The sequence below is a fragment of the Euprymna scolopes genome, chromosome 2 (assembly GCF_053919585.1).
Source record: "Euprymna scolopes isolate OS-2025 chromosome 2, ASM5391958v1, whole genome shotgun sequence".
Lineage (NCBI taxonomy): Eukaryota > Metazoa > Mollusca > Cephalopoda > Sepiida > Sepiolidae > Euprymna > Euprymna scolopes.
The window spans coordinates 166,487,627-166,513,659 of record NC_136483.1 but is presented as its reverse complement, the minus strand read 5'-3'; the positions used below and the strand labels follow the sequence as shown (position 1 = coordinate 166,513,659).

General features: G+C 33.1%; 1 protein-coding gene across 1 annotated transcript in view; it reads right to left on the bottom strand.

The window, feature by feature from the left end:
• LOC145298654 (uncharacterized) overlaps positions 1-24,802 on the bottom strand; it is a 200,726-nt gene extending 175,924 nt beyond the window's left edge. The window contains exon 1 of the mRNA XM_080144334.1: positions 24,338-24,802. The gene's annotated coding sequence lies outside the window, so the exon portion shown is untranslated. The remainder of the gene's footprint in view (positions 1-24,337) is intronic.
• Between the last annotated feature and the right edge of the window lie 1,231 nt (positions 24,803-26,033).

Here is a 26,033-nt window from a genome sequence, read left to right as displayed (position 1 = left end):
AATCTTCCAGTTCCATTTATACTGAAACAGCCCCACACCATGATTGATCCACCTCCATGCTTAACAGTTGGAACGGTATTCTTCATATTATAAGCAGTATTTTCTTTTCGCCAAACATAGTGTTGCTGGTTGCGTCCAAATAGTTCCACTTTCGTTTCGTCTGACGAAATTATATTATTCCAGTAATCAATAGGCATTTCTAGGAACTTTTTTGTAAAATTTAATCGAGCCTTTTGATGAGCTTTGGAAAGTAAAGGCTTCCATCTGGCAATACGTCCATGCAATCCGGCACGATTTAATGCCCTACAAATAGTTGACAAGAGTACATCTCAGCCAGCATTCTTCAAATCGTTCTGCACGTCCTTTAGGTTAGATTTAGAGTCTATTGAAACTTGTCTAACAATTTTCCTAGCCCCACGTGTCGTAATTTTTCTTGGACGACCTGATCTTGGAAGACTTGATACAATCCCTTTTACTTTCCATTTTTTGATAATGGACATAATCGTCGACCGTGGTATAGAAAAACGTTTGGAATTTTTTTATAACCTTCTCCATACTGGTAGGCATCGATTACTTTCTTTTTAATATCTTCAGAGTACTCTTTGTTCTTTGTCATAGTTGCAGATTTGTTGACGTTGAAAAAGAATTTTTTTTTACTTGAAACAATTATTCAATCATTCAATATGGCATTGAAGTTCAATTTGAACTGATTTTAGATTCAGTAGAGTCATAAATATTATTTATAGGAAATAGATACAAGGTCAGACTAAAATAATAAACTTAATGACGCTTTTATTTAAACTTTAAATTATGGGGTCGAATATTTTTGCAACATCCATATTTATATTTTTTGTAAATAAATTGATATATATTATTAATCTCGAATTACTTTTCCTCATTTATTGTTGAAAAAATACAATTTATTTATAATTAGCCGTTAAAAGGCGTTATGAAGATTTTGGAAGTATAGATTCAACGAAACAAGAAAATTTAGACAGGGGTCGAATATTTTTGCGCACAACTGTATATATATATATATATATATATATATATATATATATATATATATATATATATATATATATAGTAAGTTATAAAATATATATGGCAATTAAGCTACACAGAATATTCTGTGTTTCATCCACGCCAGGATTCATCAGGCAGTAAGTTATAAAATATATATGGCAATTAAGCTACACAGAATATTCCGCGTTTCATCCACGCTAGGATACACCAGACTTTAAGCTAGATTCATCAGGCTTAAAGCGGAATATTCTGTGTAGATTAATTGCCGTATATATTTTATAATTTATTACCTAGCTTTACCTACGTATTGAGCACCGTTGAAGTAAATACTTAAAGCTTACGCATAAATGTATAGTTTCGTATATTAATTTATGCGATTAAATTAAATAATCATATATATATATATATATATATATATATATATATATACATATATATATATATATATGCCGATGTTCAACATGACGGTTGTAGGTTCGATCCATGGCTGAGAAAAGGTGTATGTCTAACCGCACTGATGAGTTGTGATACAAGGAAACAGTACTATATGTGTATAACTATAGGTTTGATATATATATATATTATTAAGTTTAAAACTGACGGTACCGATGATTTATCTCATCTAAACTTTCCGTAAATGAAAATATAAATAATACACTCTTATTTTCGGAGTTTTTCCTTATAACAGAGCACTCTGCTGGAATCCCCCCCAAAATATAACTAATATATATATATATATATATATATATATATATATATATATATATATATATATATATATATATATATAGTCTACGGACAGATTGTGTCGCTGCATCACAGCTCTTCAGTGATCCTTGTTTTATCAATTATTCATATCGGTAATTGGTGTAGCGACCAAAACTATAATACCTCTTATTGGTTGAAAGCTACAAAAAAGTTTATATAGGAGGATTTTATTCTATGTAAACTTTATATATATTTATTCTATTTAAACTTTATATATATATATATATATATATATATATATATATATATATATATATATATATATATATATATATATATAAAAGCATTCGTCGAAAAATCTGGAGGGTTGTAAGGAGGCTCTAGCAATTCAGGGAACCAATAGTGAAATTGTTGCGGCGTATGAAAGAAAAGTCTGTTTGATGCATATTTTATTTTTTCAAATCAATCACCCTTGACCTTATTCTCGCGTTGCCTACGCACTGTTCCAACACGTCAAAATACAACGTCCAGCTCTTTACAAACTTTTCTTTCTCCAACTTTACAACATGGCAAGGGAGAAGAAAATATAAAAAAGAAAAACAAACAACATACCGAGGATGGAGTATACCTCTGAAACATATTTGTTATAAATTTCAAACAAGTAAAATATTTGTTTATTTTTCTAATATTACGTTGTGATTTGGCTTTCAAACGCACTTGATGCATATTTTATTTTATTCAAATAAAATCAACGTTTTTATATGGAATTCACACCCTTATGCATATATTATGACCGGGAAACTCCGGGTGACCTGTTAGCATATATATATATATATATATATATATATATATATATATATATATATATATATATATATATATATATATATATATATATATATTTACACGAATACATGTGGAGATGTGATCAAGATGTACCAATTTCTATCTACTGTGGGAACGAATGTGGCTCTTCAGACCATCCCTGCTCTTACACAGTCTGTTGCAAAGGTCATGAGATTGAGGGATGCCAACTGGTGCTGCTCTACTGTGGACGTCCATATGACGCTTCAGGCCTCCACTCGATTTACAGACCACAGAGCAAACAGAACATCTGTGCATTGCAGTGTTTTCCCAATCAAAGAAAGATTGATCTCCATGTGATTGCTTGTGGCTAGCTAGGCCAGCTCCGGATGAGGTCATTTTACCGCATAAATCAGAAATGTAGTTCTGACAGACCTCATAGATCTGACAGATTTTTCTCCGTATATCACGCTTCATTTTTGCAAGCTCATATTTTTTCTTCTCAAAGCTATCACAGCCATTATAGACCAAGGAGCGCCACTTTTTACGATCATTGGAAGCACTTTCCCAACTGAACACGTCAATTTCAAGAACCTTAAGATTATCTTTGATGTTATCCCTAAAGCGTTTCCTAGGTTTATGTTGTGGACGCTTTCCTTGTGTAATTTAACCAAAGAACAGGCGCTTTGACAATCTCTCCTCGTCCATCCTTTTCAGATGTCCAGCTCACCTCATCTGGTTGTGTATAATCAACTTCTCGATACAAGGTACGTCAGCTTGCATGAGAACATCCATATCAGGTATAAAAAAGCCCCACCTGATGTCCAGAATGTGTCTCAGAAATTTCTGGTGCACTCTCTCCGTGACTTTTATGTGTCTACCATAAGTTGTCCAGGCCTCAGACGCGTAAAGAAATGATGGTAAAGTACAAGATTGATAGACACTGATCTTTGTATGAAGAGTTATACCCCTGACTCGCTTCTCTAAGCAACCAAAAGACTTAGTGGCACGCTGTATCCTATAGTTGACCTCAGCATCCAGGGTTCCGTCTCTGGCAAGAGTACTACACAAATACACAAATGTGTCAACCGCGGCAAGCCTCTGGTTGTTGACAAAAATATTCGGTTTCACATACAAACCACCGGGTGGAGGTGTGAACATGACCTTAGTCTTCTTAAGACTAATAGTAAGCCCAAAAGACGCATAGGCCCCTGAAAATAGATCTATGATACCCTGCATATCCCTCTCACTATGGGCTGCAAAATCGGCGTCATCCGCATAAAGCAATTCACGAGCCAGGTGCTGAAAGGTCCTTGTAGAAGCATGAAAACGACGAAGATCAAAGACCTTACCTGTAGTTCTGAAACGCAAACAAACCCCCAGAATGTATATATATATATATATATATATATATATATATATATATATATATATATATATATATATATATGTATATGTATATATGTATATATATTTATATATATGTACATATATATATATGTATATATATACATATATATATATGTACATATATATATATGTACATATATTTATATATATATATTTCTGTAGAAATATATTTTCTTATTATATATCAATCCTTATTTAAGAAGCTCAATGTTATTACAGAGAAATATAGAGAATAAAAGACAAAAAGTTATATTCCAAGATTCATGATGTTAAACATCATATAATTTATTCCTTTAATTCAGTTGACTTATACAATTCTGTACAGTATCTGTTTCGTAGCGCAAAATCAATCACTTAATTATTATATCAATCAGTGAATCTGAATCTATTATGCCGTAAACTCATCAGAAGAAATAGCAAAATTCGATCTGTCAAAAGGAATTGAAATGTGATTTAACATGGTGAAAATCTGAAAATTGGAAGAGAAGCTGCAGATACCTTTATATTTTCCGATTACGCCATATTGAATTGGTTCGGACTAATAGATACAAAGTTGATCTAAACAGGAGTTTTGTGTGACTTAAGGTGCTTGATGTAGCCAGATTTTGACGAAAGCACTCGTTCGAAAGTGTCGCATATCCAGCTCTGTGTCATGGTTTAAACCATCAACTAAACCCTTTGCGAAGCTATCGCTTCAGATTGGTGTGAGCGTTCTTTCTTTTCTCACATACATACATACATACATACACACACACATACATACATACATACATACATACATACACACACACATACACACATATATATATATATATATATATATATATATATATATGCTTAGAAATGAAATGCTAATGTCTAGCATTCCTATCTGATTATTTTGCGAACAGTTTTTCCTGAGATGGGAAGAATTCGCATTCTTTGAAACTCTGCGGATTAATTGGTGTGTTAAGTAATATCTAACATACCAATTTTAGAGTATTCTGCCGAATAATAAAAAACTAAATGTAAACTTCTATTTTACAGTTTTGTTCTTACACACATATATATATATATATATATATATATATATATATATATATATATATATATATATATATATATATAAGAAACGAAGCGAAGAGAAGAAGCGAAAACTGGCAAAAAAAAGCGTCTAAAATTATAATCGGGGAAACAACTATCGTGAAACTGACATCAACGACCTGGTGCTTCAACCTTCCTGTTCATTCTTTTATACCGTGTATGCTTTTAGCCAGAAAGTCCTTGGTGAGAAGTCACAATTTAGAAGCGATAGCAATGATTGACTTCCGTTTTTATATTTGGAAATGCAAACGAATTTGCATAATGATATGCAAATTTACAACCTTTCGACAATCCTCCGTTAATAGAATCTAAACGAAAACGACGGCTTGTTTAAAACGACAAATTTAGAACGTTTCCATTCGCATGTGACCGTCGATCGTTGAATATAATGGATTTTTAGCATAACTTGATTGCCTGTGAGCCGTTGGGTCAAGTTTCGAAAGATTGTATAGTGTGTATACATGTCACACTGTGAACCTCTTCTTCTTCTTCATCTTCTTCTATTACTACTACTTCTACTACTAATACTACTAATACTACTGGTCCTGGATATGACCTTAAACTATATTCGATGTTGAGGTACCAGCTTGCGGGCTTTGGGGAGTATGGAGCTACTCTTTAATTGCCAGTGCTCCCAGATCCACTCTGATCCAGAGTGATAGTACCTGTTAGGGTCCTAACTATAGGTTAAATAGAAGCCGACTTGAAGGAAAAATATATATTCTATTTAAAAAAATTTCTTCAAAATCACTGGATTTGGCATTAAATAACCCGAAAAGGGTTGATATGCTGAAAAAGAAAAACAACCAAAACAACCAACTAGTCTGGTTCTTATTTAATTACGTCATCGCAAATATTATGCAAGTATAAATCATGTAGAATATCTGCATGAATATAATTACACTTAATAGTTGACGAAAAATGACCATCCCATAAAAAAAAAAGCGAAAAAAACTAACAGGAAATTATAATCAAAATGGATGTTTAAAAAATTAGCTGGATCTTAGCTGGATCTTCTGCAGATGAATGCAATTCCACGACCCATATATAACAAAGTTGTATTTTCTTTTTAAATAAATAGGAAAAAAAGGTTTTTAATATGAATATTAATACACAAAACACTCAAATTTATAGGAGTATATATATATATATATATATATATATATATATATATTGTGTTTATATATATATAACTATTTATAACCAAAAAATTCAGGATATTGGATAGCCTTTACTGCTATATATATATATATATATATATATATATATATATATATATATATATATATATATGCTAGTATATTAAATTTTTAAATAAATTTGTCATGCAAACAAAAAAAACAACAACAAAAAACAAACAAAAAAAACAAAACAAAATATGTCGCCAAACTGAAATGGACATTTTTATTTTGATTTGCCGGCATATTTTTGTACACGTTTATTTGTCCACCCAAACAAAGATTTTACTCGTTATAAACCTCTTATTAAAATATATATGTATATGTATGCTAACAGACCGGTCAACATTGTCATGTCGTAAAATACGCTTAAATATTATATTTTAATTCATGAAAATTTCAAATTTATTATTATAGAGCCAATTCACTATTGGTTATTTTATAGTATTCAGTATATATATATATATATATATATATATATATATATATATATATATATATATATATATATATATATATATATATACAGGATGTCCAAAATGTAAACGAAGGGGTGAAAATCTTTTTCATTTTATCATTAATGATTATTTTGTTTTTCTATTTCAAATATTTTACTGATAATATTTTAGAAAATAATTATGGATGTGCATAGCATTGAGCAATATACGCAAGTTGTGAAATTGTTTTACCAAAATAGGGGCCAATTCTTTAACCCAAAGAGCTTATCGTCCCCCCCCGACTTGACTAGCCCCGACTTTCTTGTCGGGATATCTTAAAGAAAGTGTCTATGTTAACAAGCCCCACTCCTTGTAAGAATTGAAGGAAAATATCAGGAACGAAACAAGGGGGTTAAATCGATATCCAGAGATTCTGCCATCTGCCATGAAAATGTTTTGAAAAGAGCACAAATATGTGAAGCTGAAAATAGGCAACATTTAAAAGACATTATTTTTCATAAATAAAGATTGTTTGAATTTTGTATTTTTATTAAAAATTCCGAATGTCTTAGTCAGATTGTGTTAAAATTACAGAAAGATATCATAAAAAAATAAAGAATCTTAATTAAGTCCAAAACCCTTTAGTGATTTTTGAGACATCCTGTAGTAGTGATTTTAAAAGTTAAAAAAAAAAATCAAAATATGACTTCGGTGCCATTCGGTAGAATCGAAACCATGACATGACTCTCCTGCATTATTCGTTACCATCTGAGTTAACAACTAATGGATGGGAAAACTTTAAGTTGGAAATATGTATGATATATATCAAAGCGGGTGTAAAATGAAAATATAATAGATCATTGAGCCTAGAGGAAAGTAGGTAGCAGTTTTGGATAGTTTATATATGGATATTTTCCTGAGTTTATTTTTATTCTGATTGAATTTATACTTAGGATTTTTTTTAGTGTATATATATATATATATATATATATATATATATATATATATATATATATATATATATATATATATATATATATATATAATTTATTTATACAAACATTGATGGCTACATATGTGCATACATGTTTCTGTAATCACCCGCGTTGGGGAATTACGTCTTCAGGCCAAGAATTATCGCCGAGAACTGATATTTCAAACAAAAGCATTTTCTTATTTCGTTTAAACATGTACAAGATGTGTGAGAAACATGTATGCACATATGTAGCCATCAATGTTTGTATAAATAAATTTAATATACCTGCTCTGTTCACTCATTGAGCATTCTTCGGTAGACACATGTTGTTTCATTGGATGTACTTCTAGGAAACTAAACTCTACTGGCATATATATATATATATATATATATATATATATATATATATATATATATACATATATATGTATATATTTGTTTGTGTGTGTGTGTGTGTGTGTGTGTGTGTGTGTGTGTGTGTGTGTGAATTTGGGGGTACATTTAAAAGGGAAAATTATTCCAAACTCGCATTTACGTAAAAATGTACTTTCGTATAAATAATTGAATTCATTCAAAAACGTATCGCAAAAACAAAAACAAATAAATAAGATATATGTAAATCGCGATATATCCAGGCACTCGTGGGCGATAGCCGAGTCGTGGATGTAAGAGCTTCTTTCCATTAGACCCCGATTTCGAATCTCGCTAGATCCAGCCGCTCTGATGTGTCGTTGACGACGAAACACGTGTCAGTGGATAATCATATCTTAAAAACTATATATATATATATATATATATATATATATATATATATATATATAGCTTTCTAGTATTCACCGCGCCCTTCCTATCAGCCAATCAGCGGTGGATACTAGAAAGCTGATTGGCTAACTAAAACCTCAATACGCACCGTATATAAAAACGACAGACAACCACAAAATTCGCGCATAAGCCTGAAGAGTCCTAGAATGGATGAAACGCGGAATATTCAGTGTGGCTTAATCGCCATATATATTTTATAACTAACTAACTAGCTCTACCTACGTATTGAGCACTTTTGAAGTAAATACTTAAAGTTTACGCATAAATTTATACTTTCGTATATTAATTTATGTGAGTAAATGAAGTAGTTATATATATATATATATATATATATATATATTCAAGTTTGTCTCTGTGTGTGAGTTCGTTCAATATAGACTCCGAAACGGTTTATAGATTTTCTTTAAAATTTACAGAAACAAAAAAAATGACGTTAGGAGAACGTTAAAATAAATCAATAAAGATTTATTTTAACGTTCTCCTAAGGTCATTTTTTGTTCTATATTTCGCGGTATCACGTGGCAAACTCTGCGGCTGCTTTTCCAATTTTGAACACTCTTCCACTGTCTTCTCTTGAAAAAGGACTAATAGGTCTGAAATATTGAGATTTATAACACCATTGAATACAACAGAAAAAAAATTACTGTTGTTTAGAGTTACAATTTGTGTGAAAAAGAAAAAACAAACAACAATAAAAGAAATTTATTTCTTTTGTTTTCATTTAATTTTACTCTATAAAAAAAAATCTCGCATTGTTCTTGGCTTTTAATTTTACCTTATAATTTTCTTCAACAATGCTTCAAGCAAACTACAACCTACTTATATATATATATATATATATATATATATATATATATATATATATATATATATAATGTCCAGATAACCTACATCTAAAATTTCAAGTGTTTAGACTCAAATTGGCGGAGGATTTTGAGAGAGTCTACAAAGTTTAACTCTTTCAACTTTGACCCTCTTGTCAGGAAAAAATTTCCCAAAAAACTGATTAAAATGCTTGCTGCATATATGAATACCCTTTATGTAAAATTTCGAATGTTTAAATCCAAAATTGGCTGAATATTTTGCTAAAGACCACAACGGTTAAATATCTTGAATTTTGGTCCTTTGGTAGACAAATTCTCGGTCAAAAACTGATTTAAATGCTTGACCTATATCTGAATTCACTTTATGTAAAATTTCAAATGTTTAGACCAAGAATTGGCTGAGTAATTTGGTAGAGATCAAAATCTTTTTTAACATTTACCCTAATTTTGACCACTTAACATTTATTGTTTTGGGCTCAAACCAAAATAAAAAGTTTGATCTATGTCCACTTGAATCTACATTTAACATTTCAAGTGTTTAGACCCAAAATTGGCGGAAGAGTTTGGTAGAATTTTTGAAGGTCACATCGTTGAACTTTGACCCTTTGACAGCCAAATTTCTGGCCGAAAACCGATTAAGAAGATTTTCCTTAATCTCAATACCCCTTATGTTAAATCTTTAGTCTGTAGACTGAAAATTGACAGAGTAGTTTGGTAGGCAAATGTACACACACACAGAGGCAATTTCACTTTTATAGATATATATATAACAATGCATCTAAACATTTATTTAGAATGCTTATTCTAATTTTGATCAAAATTCATTCAATTATTTCGTTCATATAAACATTTAAATTTTTAAGATTCAGTTTAAAGGGTTTTCTAGAAGAAATTGAAATTGAGGGACTCTTGCTTGATTAGTGTCAAATGCGATGCAAATTTGAAATATTTGAATTTCTAAATGACAAGTTGTGTTCATTTAAAATCCTAAACAACTTGAAATTTGAGGAGTCTTTATTAATTTCTTTCATTGCCGATGGTTAAAATTGTATCGGAATTTTAACGAAAGTTTTTTACTCCATTTGCACGAAGTTGAATTAAACTAAATATAGACTACATGTTTTCTCTTACGTATAGCACGTATGTATGTTCGAAAATAAATATTTCTTGGTTAATTAATTTAGATATGACTTCTGTACATTTAACTATAGGGATGTTACTTTTATTGCCTTTGGTAACAATTACTTATTGTACGATTGTTTGTTATATTTTGTTTATAAAAATTTTAGACGTTATTATGTGTTGATTGTCAAATAGTTTATTTTTATTAACACGGTTTCAACGACTGGGCAAGCTGATCTGAGTAATCTTACCGTCTTTAAAGTGGCGAACTAACTTTAAATCATAAACATATTCGTTTTGTTTTTGTTTGAAAAAGATTCCAACTTGCAATAAAAATACAAATAAAATGTGTAAAATGCCAATGTAAAAAAATGCAAAAGAAATTTAGTTTTGTTTTTAATTGCATATTTTAAACACGAAAAAAATGTCGATAAAAAAAGCTTTCATGGCTTTTTTATTTACTTACATACACGCAGAATTTTTCAAACCGGAAGCTGTAAACGGGATGGACGGTTTCAACGCCCAAGCAAAACGATTTCAGCTTTATCATATGACTAGCGGGGGTGGGGCGGCTTTGCCCGATCGTAAAATACACTTTTTATTTGTCCAGACTTTGCATACATTATTATAGAGTCGTGATTTAAAATATAAATAAAAGTAAAATAAAATACGAATCAAGTCCGCTTGAAAGCCAAATCACAACGTAATATAAGGAAAATAAACAAATATTTTATTGAATTTGAAATTTATCACAAATATATTTCAGAGGTATACCTCATCTTCAGTGTATTGTTTTGTTTCTTTTTTTCCTTTTCTTCTTCCTTGCCATGTTGTAAAGTTGGAGAAAGAAGTCTCTTTGTAAAGAGCCGCGCGTTGTTTCTAGCGGTTGTATTTTGAAATGTTTAAACTATGCGTGGGCAACGCGAGAATAATGTCAAGGATGAGAATTCATATAGAAACGTTGCTTTAATTTGAATAAAATAAAATACGCATCAAGTGCGCTTGAAAGCCAAATCAAATGTTATTTTCCTAATATTACGTTATGATTTGGCTTTCAAGCGCACTTGATGCGTATTTTATTTTATTCAAATTAAAACAACGTTTTTATATGAACTCTCATCCTTGCAGTTATAAAAATTATTTGGGTGCCATTAGCTAGAATCGAAATCGAAAGCAAAACTGTAGCATTCATAGCTGGTGACGTTACCACTGCACCAATATGACATGCATATGAACTGATTTAAAATAAACTAAGATCAATGTACAAAATATAAAATGATTTTTTCAATTTGACTCCTTTTTGACTCATAAAAAATATTTTAACCGGCTTAAGACCCATAAAAGAACGGGCCATTAAAAATCCAAACATTTGAGGTCCCTAGCGCTACTCTGCAATAATTAGTTTCGGAGGAGACAGAGTTTGAAAGTATGTAGAAAGACAGACATAGTTTAAATATGATATTTTAATTTGTCAAAATTTCGTGTACATTATTTTAGAGTTGTGATTTCAAAAGTAAAAAAAAAAGAAGAAAAGTATTTGGATACCATCAGCTAGAATCGAAACCGAAAGCAAAACTTTAGCATTCAAAGCTGGTGACGTTACCACTGTATCAATGTGGCACGCATATTAATTGATAAAAAATTAAAAAATAAAAAATAAACTAAGATGAATGTACAAATTCTATAACGATTTTTTCAATTTTGACTCCTTTAAAACTATTTAAACGGGCTAAAGGCCCATAAAAGAACGGCCCATAAAAAATCCAATCGTTTGAGGCCCCTAGCGCCGCTTTGCAACGTTTACTTTCGGAGGAGATAGTTCGAAAATATTGAGGCAGACAGACAGGCAGGTATATAGTCTTTTTATACATTAGATTAGAATCCAACGTAATATAAAAGTGAAAAAACAAGATTGAAAATTGATTAACCTTCTTAGTGACACGCAATATGGTTTCCGTTCTACTAGATCTACAGCAGATGTGCTTACAGTTATATCTCATAGGATTAGCGAATATCTCGACGGAGGCTACCTTTCTAGGGCAATTGCTCTTGACATATCAAAGGCCTTTGATAGAGTATGGCATAAAGGTTTACTTCACAAGATCTCCAGCTACGGTATAGCTGGAAATGTCTTCTCAATTATTAAATCATTTCTCTCTGATAGGTTCATAAGAGTAGTAGTTGATGGTCAGAAGTCAGAAGCTCTTAGTATTAATGCTGGAGTCCCTCAAAGGTCCATCCTGGGCCCAATTCTCTTCCTGATCTACATTAATGATCTTCCAAATCACATCCTTTCATCATTCGTTGACATCTATGCTGATGACACTACTATCTATGGTAGCACATCTAAGCCCGTAAACAATCAAGTTCTCTCTGATTCTCTCTCTCCTCTGATCTTGATCAAGTCGTACAATGGGGAAAGAGGTGGCTTGTTACTTTTAATGCATCTAAGATCAAGCCTTTATCTTTACATCATCAACGCTCTGATCCCCATCTGGCATCAATTGAAATGAATGGCTCTCGTCTTGGGGAGGCCTCGTGTTTTGACAAGCTGCTTGGCTTGACCTTTACTCCTAATCTTAAATGGAACACATACATTAAATCCGTTACCAAGGCTGCTGGAAAAATGGTAGGATCCTTCTACCGATCCAGTAGATGTCTCACTGCTGATGCAATTCTCCATCTATATAAGAGCCAGGTACGTCCAAGGATGGAGTACTGTTGTCACGTCTGGGCAGGAGCTGCTAGAAAGGACTTATCCTGCCTTTATATAGTTCAAAATAGACTTCTTAGCCTTGTAGGGGATGTCCTTTTCTCTTTCCTGCAACCTTTTTCTCACAGAAGAGATGTTGCGAGTTTGTCTCTACTTTATCGTTATTCTCATGGCAAGTGCTCGGATGAGCTCCATTCTATGATCCCCCCTCGCCAAACTTTCACAAGAAACACCCGTCTAGCAGAAAACACTATCACTAATTTCCCCTACTCGTTATCTGTGCCTAAACCTAAACGTAGATTCCATGAGCAAATCTTCTTTCTTAGAACTGCACGCCTATGGAATTGTCTTCCGTTTTCCAGCTTTCCGGCTGACTACAATATGGTCGTGTTCAAGTCTAACGTAAACAAGTTTTTGATGAGCCGTTCCATATAAGTTAACAAATTTACCGAATCTCCATTACTAACGGTTACTATATTGTCCAATTTCTACTGTACACTCTTTAACCCTTATCCTCGAGTGACCTCTTGGCCTTGATAAGTGGTGATGCCTATGTAAAAAAAAAAACATAAGCCAGCAACAGTACTTGAAAAGGAGAATCACAAAATTCTATGGGACATGGACATATAAACGGATGAATCCATCCAAGCAAGAAGACCGGGTGTCGTAATTATTAATAAGAAAGAAAAGTATTGTGAAATCGTAGACTTTACTGTGTCAGCTGACCACATGACAAATATCAAAGAAAAGGAGAAACGGAGCGAATACACGGAACTAGCCAGAGAACTGCCATCAAGATAGTACATGTAATAGTAGGAGGACTAGGAACAATTCCGAAAAACGTTGAAAAAAGAATGAGAGAAATTGGGATCAGAGGAATGACTGGAAATATACAACGAATAACAATGATGAAAACAACTGAAATATGAAAGAAAACACTTGAATGCGGGGACTAATAGACATGAGTCATTTGCACGGACCAAACCACCGCAGAGACAAAACATGAAGAAACATTATATGGAACCAAGAACATTGAAGATACATATCTATAAGTTATCTCTCCCCTCTCCATCCTCTCCGATTACGCAATCACCGCCCCCCCCCACCACCACCACCACAAAAGAATGATGTCAAATAGTCGAGAAGGAGGATGGAAAAACTGAGGAGAGAGAGTATTGATTAGTCAGACCTCCGCTGGACAAATGCGTAGAGAACTGGGACCTTGGGGAAGCTTATTGGCACTCAAATTCCAGTGGAGACCAATGGCGGCTGCTAGCGAGAAATCAATGGTAAGCGACTGCTATGATAATGCAAATTAATTTGAGGATGTTAGCAGAAGAGGTGGATAGCACTGGAAAACTGGGGAGACTTGTTGTCACTCAGCTTCCAGGGAACACCATAGATTGTTCTCAAGGAGAGATCCTTTATGGCCTGTGTGAAAGCTCCTTGTGAGCCAATAATAATATATATGTTTATCGGTTTCTCCTGATTGCAGTTTCTCTATAACTGGAATATTGTGTGTCACGATGTCTTGTTGCATTTAGGTTCATGATAAGTTTGGCAACATCCTTGGCAGTTATTCAAATGTTGCTTAGGATGTTCCCCCCCCCCCTGGAATGGAGAAGAGAATTCTAGCCGTAGATGACCCTGATCACAAAGAGTCGAATATACTTAAGATTCTATGTGAAAATTTTGGCTTTGTCAGAAGATGTAGAGATAACCTCAGGTCTCTTAACTATAGTCGGGATGAATGCTGTTTGTTATTTTCCAGAACTGATATGAACCAAGATGTAACGTTATCAGCAAACCAACACACATTGTGTGCAATCCCAATCACAAAGAGAACCAAAACAAAGAATAGAAAATAAATAATAAGCGCTTTGTACAATATTTATTTCCTCATCGTTACAGCCGTGACGTCACCAATGTCTCTTACGAGATTTCGAACGTTATCTCGTCTCTCACGTGATCGTTGTCTTTTTTTTTTTAAATAGCGTTTCCCCTCACCACTGGTTACGTCTTTATTTACATCCGCGCATCCGCGCTTTGATTGGCCATTCTAGATTTAGCAGCTAGCGATATTTTTTTTTATTACTCCTGTGCCAGATTTGAAGGCGGGTTTGGTTTCAGGAATTTTATTTCATTGAGATATGTTAAAATGTTTTGGGTGGTAGGAAGATCTCAATACCAACGATTGTCCAGTCAGATATATCGGATGCAATGCAAGACACGTGCTTTTATATATATATATGCATGTGGATGATATATATATATATATATATATATATATATATATATATATATATATATATATATATATATATATATATATGTATAAGGAATGAAAAAATACCAGCGGTGGTTGACGTTATGTTTAAAGAAAAATAGAAAACCTTCCCATACGCACACATATTTGTCCTTCCCGACATGGGTAGGATTCAAAAACTGTCTTTTTTCGAAAGATCTATGACTTTTTCTTTTCTTACATTTTTATTTCAATTATCCTGAAGATGTCCTCTGAAATAAGGACGAAACGTTGATTTTTTAATAATTTCATTCGGATTTTCTATTTTTCTTTAAACATATATATATATATATATATATATATATATATATATATATATGCATGTGGATGATATATATATATATATATAAATATATATGTACACGTATATACATATATATATATATATATATATATATATATGTATGTATATTAGCAAAAGTACCCGTCCTTTGACTGGGTTCAAAAACAGCCTACAGAAAATGGACTCTGATTTATGAAAGTATGATAGGTTATGAAAAGGAAGGGTTGTAAAGAGATAGCTTCGAATTTGGGGGTATCAAAACCAAAGCAGAATATGATGAAATTAAAAATAAAATAGATAAACCCCATAATTTATTATACAATACCTGTCCACACTGAAAAACTTATCACAATATTCTGTGGATCTATATTAAAAAACCTTGTTAAACTTTGTGACATAATCCCATTCTATATAGGTCAGGCGCGAACGAACACCCCATAATTTTATTATACCATATTTCTTCAAACTGAAACATAATTATACAAAGTATACTTACAGATAGATATTAAAAGTCTTTATTAAAGTTTGTGCCTATTTCCATTCTATGGAGGCCAGGCGCGAACGCAGATCCCACAATTTTATTATACCATCCCTATTTAAGTTAAAATATACTTATCAAAGTATTATTATGTACATCTATATCAAAAACACTTGTTAACGTTTTTTTTTTTATTTCCATACTTTGTGGACCAGACGCGTACGCATACCCCACAATTTTAATGAATCATCATTATGCCAGATCAAACATACCCATTCCTGTTTCTCGATACATCTTCTATCATTATATGTGATCAGTTTTCTATAATAGTCAACAATATAGGAGACTATTCGTGACCAGACACACACACAGACTTTCAGCTTTATATTATACTAGCGAGGGGTATCCGACGTTGCCCGAGTGTTTGGAGGTGTGTGTGGACACTCCAGGGGTGTGGGTGGGGGGTTAAAAAAAGTAAGTATGAGGATCGAGTCCGAACCCTTGAGGCAAAGGTGTAAATTAAAGTGTTAAAAAAAAAGTGCGATGTTAACCATTGCCCCACCGCGAGATGCTAACGGAAACACGTTTAAATTTATTTAATTACTTGGATTTGGCAGGTGCCCGTTTTAATGAGTTAATGAGGTCAAGTTTGACTGCGGGATAGTATTTCATTTACTGTGCAACGCTTTTTTTATTTTTATTTTCCCAAGATGTTATAGGAAAAAGACTAACCCACATGCGGCGGGCTACAAATGTTGAATATTTATCTTCCCGAAATCGAGCAAATTAAATAGACAGTCGAGCTTCGTTGTTAACTGTGAGATATTACGATTTATGTGTGATATAAAAAGTTTTAAAAAGTTGTGAACCAACCGACCGCTTCTTTGAAAAAAGCCTTTTGTAGACATACAGAAAAAGCGAACACACATACATACATTTTCGCTTATATATATATATATATATATATATATATATATATATATATATATATATATATATATATACATATGTGGAGGAATATATATATACATATATATACATATATATATGTATATATATAGTCACCCATATGTATATATATATATATATATATATATATATATATATATATATATATAGTGTCATCCACATACGGTACTGTTTCGTTGTATCACAACTCATCAGTAAGGCTAAACTAGCATCTTTCCTTAGCATGGGATTGACTCTACAACCAGTGCGTGTATAGTCAGCAGTTCTATCCACCGTACTATGGAATCGATCCTCGCAAAGGACCGTAACAAATCTACATTTAAATAAACACTCGCCCACCGCTTTTACAGTGCTCGTGCTGCTTGTTTATTTACAAATAAACAGCGAGCTTCGCTTTTATAGCAATTTAAGTAGCGGGTGAGATACATTTACGACATTGCTCTACCCAACGGTGGGGGGGATTACGTGTGCGTGTCTGTGTACGCTTAAATCCCCGAAACAGTGTGTTATGGTCAACAACATATGAGCCCTGAAAGAACATTAGGACTATTGTAGTTTCGTGAAAGCAAATTATTTGAGCGATTGCAAGAGATTAATTGACCTACTGATAAAATGATTTTTCAACAAAGGACTTAATGAAAAGGTAGGTTTGAGAACATTTCTTAACGAACGTGTCAAGCTAGCCTAATGATTATCATACTTCACTCACTATCATTAAGTTTTGGTTTCGATATCAGCTCGAATATATATATTTTTTCTTACTTACAAGAAGTAAACTGTTTAAAAAAACAAACATAATACTCGTATATACATGTCTATTTCTTTCCGTTTTTTTTTTTTTAACTTCATTTTCTTCTTTTTAAATGAATTTAACGTTACGTATAATACCTACAGTATTCCTGTTTATAATCAATAAGAATTCTGCATTCATAAAAGTATTATAGTTATGCGAATTTTACAACCAATAACGCCGGTCGGTCTGCTTAGTATGTATTTAAAATTTACATACAAAACAAAAAATACAGACAATTACTAGAACAAATAATGTACAAATCCATCAAAAGTGTGAAACAATGCGTGCTGTTGGTCATTCTTGGTCTAATGTTACAAAATTTAATATCGTATTCTTCGCTAGAATCATTACAGTCACCACAATACCACATTCACTCCAGTAGACCATCACACGAAAAGCGTACCCTAAAATTTATTTAAAAGTTTAAAAGGATTATATATATATACTAGCAAAAATACTATTTCCATTATTCTCAAATATATATATATATATATATATATATATATATATATATATATATATATATATATATATATATATACGAGCAAAAGTATCCTTTGTTGACTAGGTTCAAAAACAGCCTACAGAAAATGGACTGATTTATGAAAGTATGATAGGTTATGAAAAGGAAGGGTTGTAAAGAGATAGCTTCGAATTTGGGGGTATCAAAACCAAAGCAAAATATGATGAAAGTAAAAATAAAATAGATAAACCCCATAATTTATTATACCATACCTGTTCACACTGAAACACTTATCACAATATATTAAAAAACCTTGTTAAACTTTGTGACATATTTCCATTCTATGGAGTTCAGGCGCGAACGAACACCCAATGATTTTATTATACCATATTTCTTGTATGTATGTGTGTGTGTGTCTGGTCACGAATAGGCTCCTATATGGTTGACTATTATAGAAAACTGATTACATATAATAATAGAAGATGTATCGAGCCACAGGTATGGGTATGTTTGATCTGACAGAACAGTGGTTCATTAAAATTGTGGGGTATGCGTACGCGCCTGGTCCATAAAGTATGGAAATAAAAAAAATGTAAATAAAAAAAAACGTTAACAAGTGTTTTTGATATAGATGTACATAATACTTTGATAAGTAAATTCTAACTAAATTAGGGGTGGTATAATAAAATTTGGGGTCTGCGTTCACGCCTGGCCTCCATAGAATGGAAATAGGCACAAACTTTAATAAAGACTTTTCATATCTATCTGCGTAAGTATACTTTGATAATTATGTTTCAGTTTGAAGAAATATAATATAAAAAAATTATGGGGTGTTCGTTCGTGCCGTATCTCCATAGAATGCAAATATGTCACAAAGTTTAACAAGGTTTTTTAATATAGATCCACAGAATATTGTGATAAGTGTTTCAGTGTGGACAGGTATTGTATAATAAATCATGGCGTATATCTATTTTATTTTTACTTTCGTCATATTTTGTTTTGGTTTTGATACTCCCAAATTCGAAGCTATCTCTTTACAACCCTTCCTTTTCATAACCTATCATACTTTCATAAATCAGAGTCCATTTTCTGTAGGCTGTTTTTGAACCCAGTCAACAACGGGTACTTTTTCTAGTATATATATATATATATATATATATATATATATATATATATATATATATATTACTATTCCATTTTATCACATAGATATAAGGAGATATAAATTTATGCGTAAATTTCCAGTATTTACTTCAACAGTGCTCAATACATAAGTAGAGCTAGGTTTAAGTTCTAAAAATATAAATGACTAAGCTTCACAGAATATTCCGCGTTACATCCGCGTGAGAATTTGTCAGGCATATATATATATGTGTGTGTGTGCGTATGCGTGTGTTTGTGTGTGTGTGTATGTATATATATATATATATATATATATATATATATATATATATATATATATATATATATATATATATACACACACATATATTTCCACACTTTTTTTGTGACCAAGAGCGGAGGTCCGCTTGAAATATAAAAAATAAAAATAAAAATATTAAATACAAAAATTAACATCGTTTTTCATGCTTTAAAAAAACCCTCATAACCTTTAAATCACTATCCTAGAAGCATATATCGACTTTTAATATTATATATATATATATATATATATATATATATATATATATATATATATATATATATATATATATACACACACACACAAATTCAGTAGTAATTTGAAGTGGGACAGCAGCAAACAAAAGTTCGGTTATTAAGATCCTCCCACTTCTTTCTAAATAATATACCGCCCACTGTTTTCCGGTTTGTTCAAGACCGAAAACAAGCAGGCCAATCTTTACATTAATCTAAGTGGGAGAAATATGAAAAGGGGTGGAGTTTTTTTTGGGGGGATGGAGGGCTTGAGAATGTCCATTCCTAAATAAATCGAATTCGTTGAAAGCCGATGGTAAAAAATATGAGTAGGGATGATGCATCTTGAAAGATCTTTATTACCCGGAAGGGGAAGGTGGTGATTCACGCGTTTTCATAGCCAAACGGCTGACTTATCGGTTGTACAAATAAACATTTATCTTATTATAGATGTTAACTATTTTTTTTACAACGGATTCACAACTAATCAAGGCCTGAAGACCACTCGAGAATAAGTGTTAATGAATAAAAGGTGGTAGTATAGTAGTCGATAATGGTGTAGATTTGGTAGAATTTGAATTATTTAAGGGGACGTGTGAACAAGAACTTTACATTGGACTCGAAGGCCACCATATTGTAGTCTGGCGGAAAGCAGGCCAGTGGAATAGTGTTCCACAGGCGGGCAATACTAAGACAGAAGCTTTGTTCATGGAATCTGCATTTAGATTTAGCCACAGATTCAGAGTGGGGAAAATTGTTGATAGTGGTTGTAGCTAGTCAAGTATTTTTGTAAAAGTTTGACAAGAAGGAACAATAGATTGGAGCTCGGACGAGTACTTGCCATAAACATAACGATAAAGCAAAGACAGGCTAGCAACTACTCTGCTGTTGAGACGAGGTTGCAGTTTTGAAGCTAGTTTTGAACTCAGGCAGGATTTGAAAATACAGTTTCTCCTAAAAACGCCCTCTAGATGGTTGTATTATTTGCAGTAATCAACCCGTTGGCAGTCCCCTCTAAACGTCCTTTAGATTAGAGGCAGTAAATCAACCCCTTCAACTAAAGGAAATAATATCTAAGAGTAAGTCTTCTGGAGACCGAACAGAATATACTTCCGCGTTCATATACGTATGGGGACATGTGTTCGCTGCCAAGACTAAGACACATTCTCTACCACTGATAGACATGACTAATGATACATTACCTGAACGCAGTTCTCTCGAGTTTCTAGGGTTAACATTCATAGACAACATGAATTGGAACAAATACATTAAGGTAATTGCCAAGGCAGCTGTGAGGAAGATGAGCTCTCTCTACCGTGCTCAAATGCTACTCACTCCTGAAGGTATCCTATATCTCTACATGACGACGGTTCGCCCCTGCATGGAGTATTGTTGCCACATCAAGTCTCTCGTTTCTTGATAGGTTTAAAAAAAAGAACAGTCGCCAACCTAATAGGTCCTGAACTATCAACTTAACTTCAACCTCTCTCCCATCGCCGAAACGTGACATCCTTATGCCTGTTTTACAAGTATTTCAATGGCAAGTGCTCTAGTACACCCTCAACGACAATACCCTTGACAAACCCGAGAAGCAGAAAAATCCCACCCTACACTGTAGAAATCCCTTAATGCCGTAAGGTCTTTTACTCGAATAGTTTTTTTTTTTTCAATCGGACTGCTGCATTTTGGAATTCCCATCCGGGTCTCTGCTTTCCTGACTGTACTAACATGCAGAAATTAACGTGCAACGTAAACAGACATCTTACTGCCCAACTTTCTAAATAGTATCCGTGTAAATCCCAAATAGCAACTCCTAACGACTAAGTGGCTCTGTGCCTTATTTGGAGTGAATTCACAATAAAATAAATTAATAAATAAAAATGACGGCTTTATAGTGAGATGACGCCATGATGCATGAAAAGAACTTTTTCTTATTTCTATGTATTTCTAAAATTAACCGTAAATATGTAACTCCACGTTGAAGGACATATAATAACGGTTTAATGACAACCATGCGCCTCCACATGCAGTTGATGCATGGAAAGTGGTAAATTTTAATGCTTCGAATATCAAGCTTCTCTCCTTTCATTATAATCGCTCTGATCCCCACCACGCCCCAAATTAAATAAATGGCTCTCATCTTGGGGAAGCCTCATGTCTTGACAAGCTTCAGGGATTGACCTTTACTCCTGATCTGAAATGGAACATATACATCAAATCTGTTTCCCACATCGCTGGTGAAATGGTTGGATCATTCTACAGTTCCAGTATCTCACTGCTGATGCAATCCTCTATCTGTATATGAGCCAGTAGCGTTCAAAAATAGAGTACTGTTGCCACATCTGGGCAGGAGCTGCTCAGCATGACCTATCCTGCCTTGATAGAGTTCAAAACCGGCTTCGGAACTTAGTAGGTCATGCTTTTCTTTTCTCTTCAACCTCTTTCCCACATGAGAGATGTCGTGAGTCTGTCTTTTCTCTATTGCTATTTTCATGGCAAGTGCTCGACTGGACTCCAATCTATGGTCCCCTCTTGCCAAACTTTCATATTCGACTAGCTACAACCACTATATATGATTTTTCTCACTCTATCGGTGCCTTAATATAAACGCACGAACCAAGCCTTTTTCCCTAAGCTGTCCACCTTTGGAACACCGTACTGATGGCATGCTTCACGGTTGAATGCATGGTAGCTTTCAAATCTAATGTAAATAACTTCCTGTTAAGCTGTTCTCATAAATGATCTAAATTTACCCAATTTACATCATAAGTGATTACTCCACCACCATCTTACATTTATTAACCCTTATCCTCGTGTGGCCTTCGGACCTTGATAAGTGGTGACCCCAACTAAAAAAAGGGACTTTTTCCTTTTCTTTGTGTAACTAATAGAAAACGGAACTTTCATGAACAAAGTTTCTTTCCAAGAACTTCCAACATGTGTAATACAATAACAAGGGGTTGCTTGCCAGTTGACTACCACATTCCGAAACCTCGTCACCGCGAGATTTACAAATTATATACCGTAAGATAAAATCAATTGACCAAAACATTTAGGAAAATTTAAGAAATAAAAATTAAAAAAAAGAAGTAATATTGAAGAATCAGACCGTTTAGATGACGGCCTATTGTGAAGCCAGCACATTGAAAACCCTCCAAGATATTTTGAGCTATTTTCTGCTGGTAACCAAAAATTAACGTAAAGCGAATAACTTTTAAAACAATTTAAATAAAATAAATTGTTTCGATTGAAGATAGAGTCGACAGATCGATTTTTTAAACATATTGCTATAAGCAAAAATAATATTACGTACTTAACTGTCATGTCGAAAACAGTAATATATCCTAAAATTACGAAAATTCTTCGGGGAAGAACAACAGCAACAGCTATAAGCTGCAAATGTTGGTGTTATCTAAATTTTGCGTTCCGAGTCATGTCCCCTGTGTGTTAACTGTTTGTCATCTACTTTATAACATCTAAGAAAAATGCAACTTTATCCAATTTTCCGTAAAAATTACATTTAACTATAAATAGCTTTTTACTCGATGAATTTTCGTAAATTTTTAGATATATTACTATTTTCGACATGACAAGTGCGTCATATTGTTTTTGCTTAAAACGACATATTTAAAAAAAACGATCTGTTGGCTGTTTCTTAAAAAATACTATTATTTTTATCACAAATATATAAAAAAAAAACATTATTACTTATCAAGATATATATATATGATTAGTTTTTTTTTGGAAAAAAAATTCCAGCAGAGTGCTCAATTAAAAGGAAAATCCAAATTGTAAGAGCGTATTTATATTTTGTATTTTGTGTACAGAAAGTTGTTAGTTGAGACAGATCATTGGTACCGTCGGTTTCAAGCCCGATAATAAGGCCCGTTTAAGGTATCCTTATCAAGCTCTCTTCAGCCAATATTCGTCTCTTCACGAATTCACGAATATTGGCTGAATAGAGCTTGATAAGGATACCTTAAACGGGCCTTATTATCGGGCTTGAAACCGACGGTACCAATGATCTGTCTCAACTAACAACTTTCTGTACACAATATATATATATATATATACTTGATTTTGATGCCACCATCATATATATATATATATATATATATATATATATATACATATATATATATATATATATATATATATATATATATATATATATATATATATATATATATATATAAAACGACCTATTTTTGGGGGGAGGGCGAATATCACTGGTGTCACAACCCCCCCCTCCTTCCAAAAAAAGAAAAAAAAGAGTAAAAGACTTACCTGTAAATGGTGTTAGAACTTTGGACAATTATTATTTTAACAAACGTTGCTATGTCAGACGACCAATTCACTTTGTTTTAAAACTTTTTCTTTTGTTTTATCAATTTTGATGCGCTTTCTTTTTTTTTTTTTTTTTTTTTAACAAAAGTCTGTACTGTTTATTTTATAGTTTGATGGGAAGTACTTTTTGTATCGACTTTCAATTGTTTCTTGGACGACGGGGCGACGAAAGTGCGTTCTAACTTCTGGGAAGCAGCGGAGAAAAAAGCCGCACCGCCACGGATAATAAACACGCCAAATAAGAAAGGGTGGAATCGATGGCTTGGAATAAATAGCAGCGGAGAGTTTTTATTGGTCAGTTAATATTGTTATCGCTATTATTCGTATTATCATTATTATTTCATTATTATTAGGAAACTTTGCGCCGTGGTTAGATGAAGATGGTGACGAAGAAGCGGGAGTAGCAGGAGCAGTAGCAAAACCGTGGAACAAATTCCCTCCTCCCTTAAAAAAAAAAAAAAAGAAAAGAAAAACAAGTTCTTTTTATTTTTACCTTTGCGCACGGCACTATTTTATTAATGGCAGAAGTGCGTGAATTCACGTTGTGAATACGAGAAGAGGGGAAGCCGGCGCACGAACAAACGCCTACTCTTGTATGCGACTATACCTTTAGTGCGTGTGGAAAAAGCGATGAGAGAGAGGGAGGGAGAGAAATAAAGAGAACAGAGCGAGCGAGCGAGCGAGAAAGAGAGAGAGAGAGAGAGAGAGAGAGAGAGAGAGAGAGAGAGAAGGGGGTATTTCCCGTCGTCTGTTCCGTCTGAGATGATGAATGATGCCGGAATCGATACCTTAAAAAGGATCGATTAAGCATGTCGGGAATGTGACGATTGAACTGAAGTACTCGGCCTTCCGCCGCCCACCATCTAAACGATTCAAAGTGCAAACAAACAGAATTATCAGAATTTAAACTAGAAAATGTAATTTAGAATTAAATCTAAAAAAAAAAAAAAATTGGTAAAGAAAAAAGAAAGTATAGAAAAATCTTTATGGTGTACGTATCCGTTACGGAATAGAAATGTCATATTCCAAAATCCACGTAAATTAATCAAGTAGTTTTATTTTTATGAAGAAAAACATTTGAAGCGATTTAAAGCGAATAATAATCAGTGGCATTACAAGGTTGATCTCGCAAGTTTTAATTATTACGAACTTATCTGCCCTTATTTTTGTTTCAAGATGGCGACGCGAGGCAATCTCTTTTTGCATACTCATAAAATTTACTTTTAAAATTAAAAAATAAAACTTTTGATCACTTTCGTTATTTTTAGAATATGACATCTTTGTTTCGTGACGGATACGTACATCATAAAGATTTTTCTGTTTCTTCTTCTTCTTTTTCTTCTTCTTCTTCTTCTTCTTCTTCTTCTTCTTCTTATTATTATTATTGGCTCACATGGGGCTTTCACACAAGTCAACAAACGATCCGATTGAAGACATGTGGTGTTCTCTGGAAGCTGAGTGACAACAAGTCTCCCCAGAGGTCCAGCTCTTTCCACCTCCTTCGATCGCATTTGCAAATAAATTTGCATCATCACAACAGCCGCTTACCATTGATTTCTCGCTGGCAGTGGCCATTGGTTTATACTGGAATTTGAGTGGCACTAAGCCTCCCCAAGATCTCTTCGCGCTTGTTCAG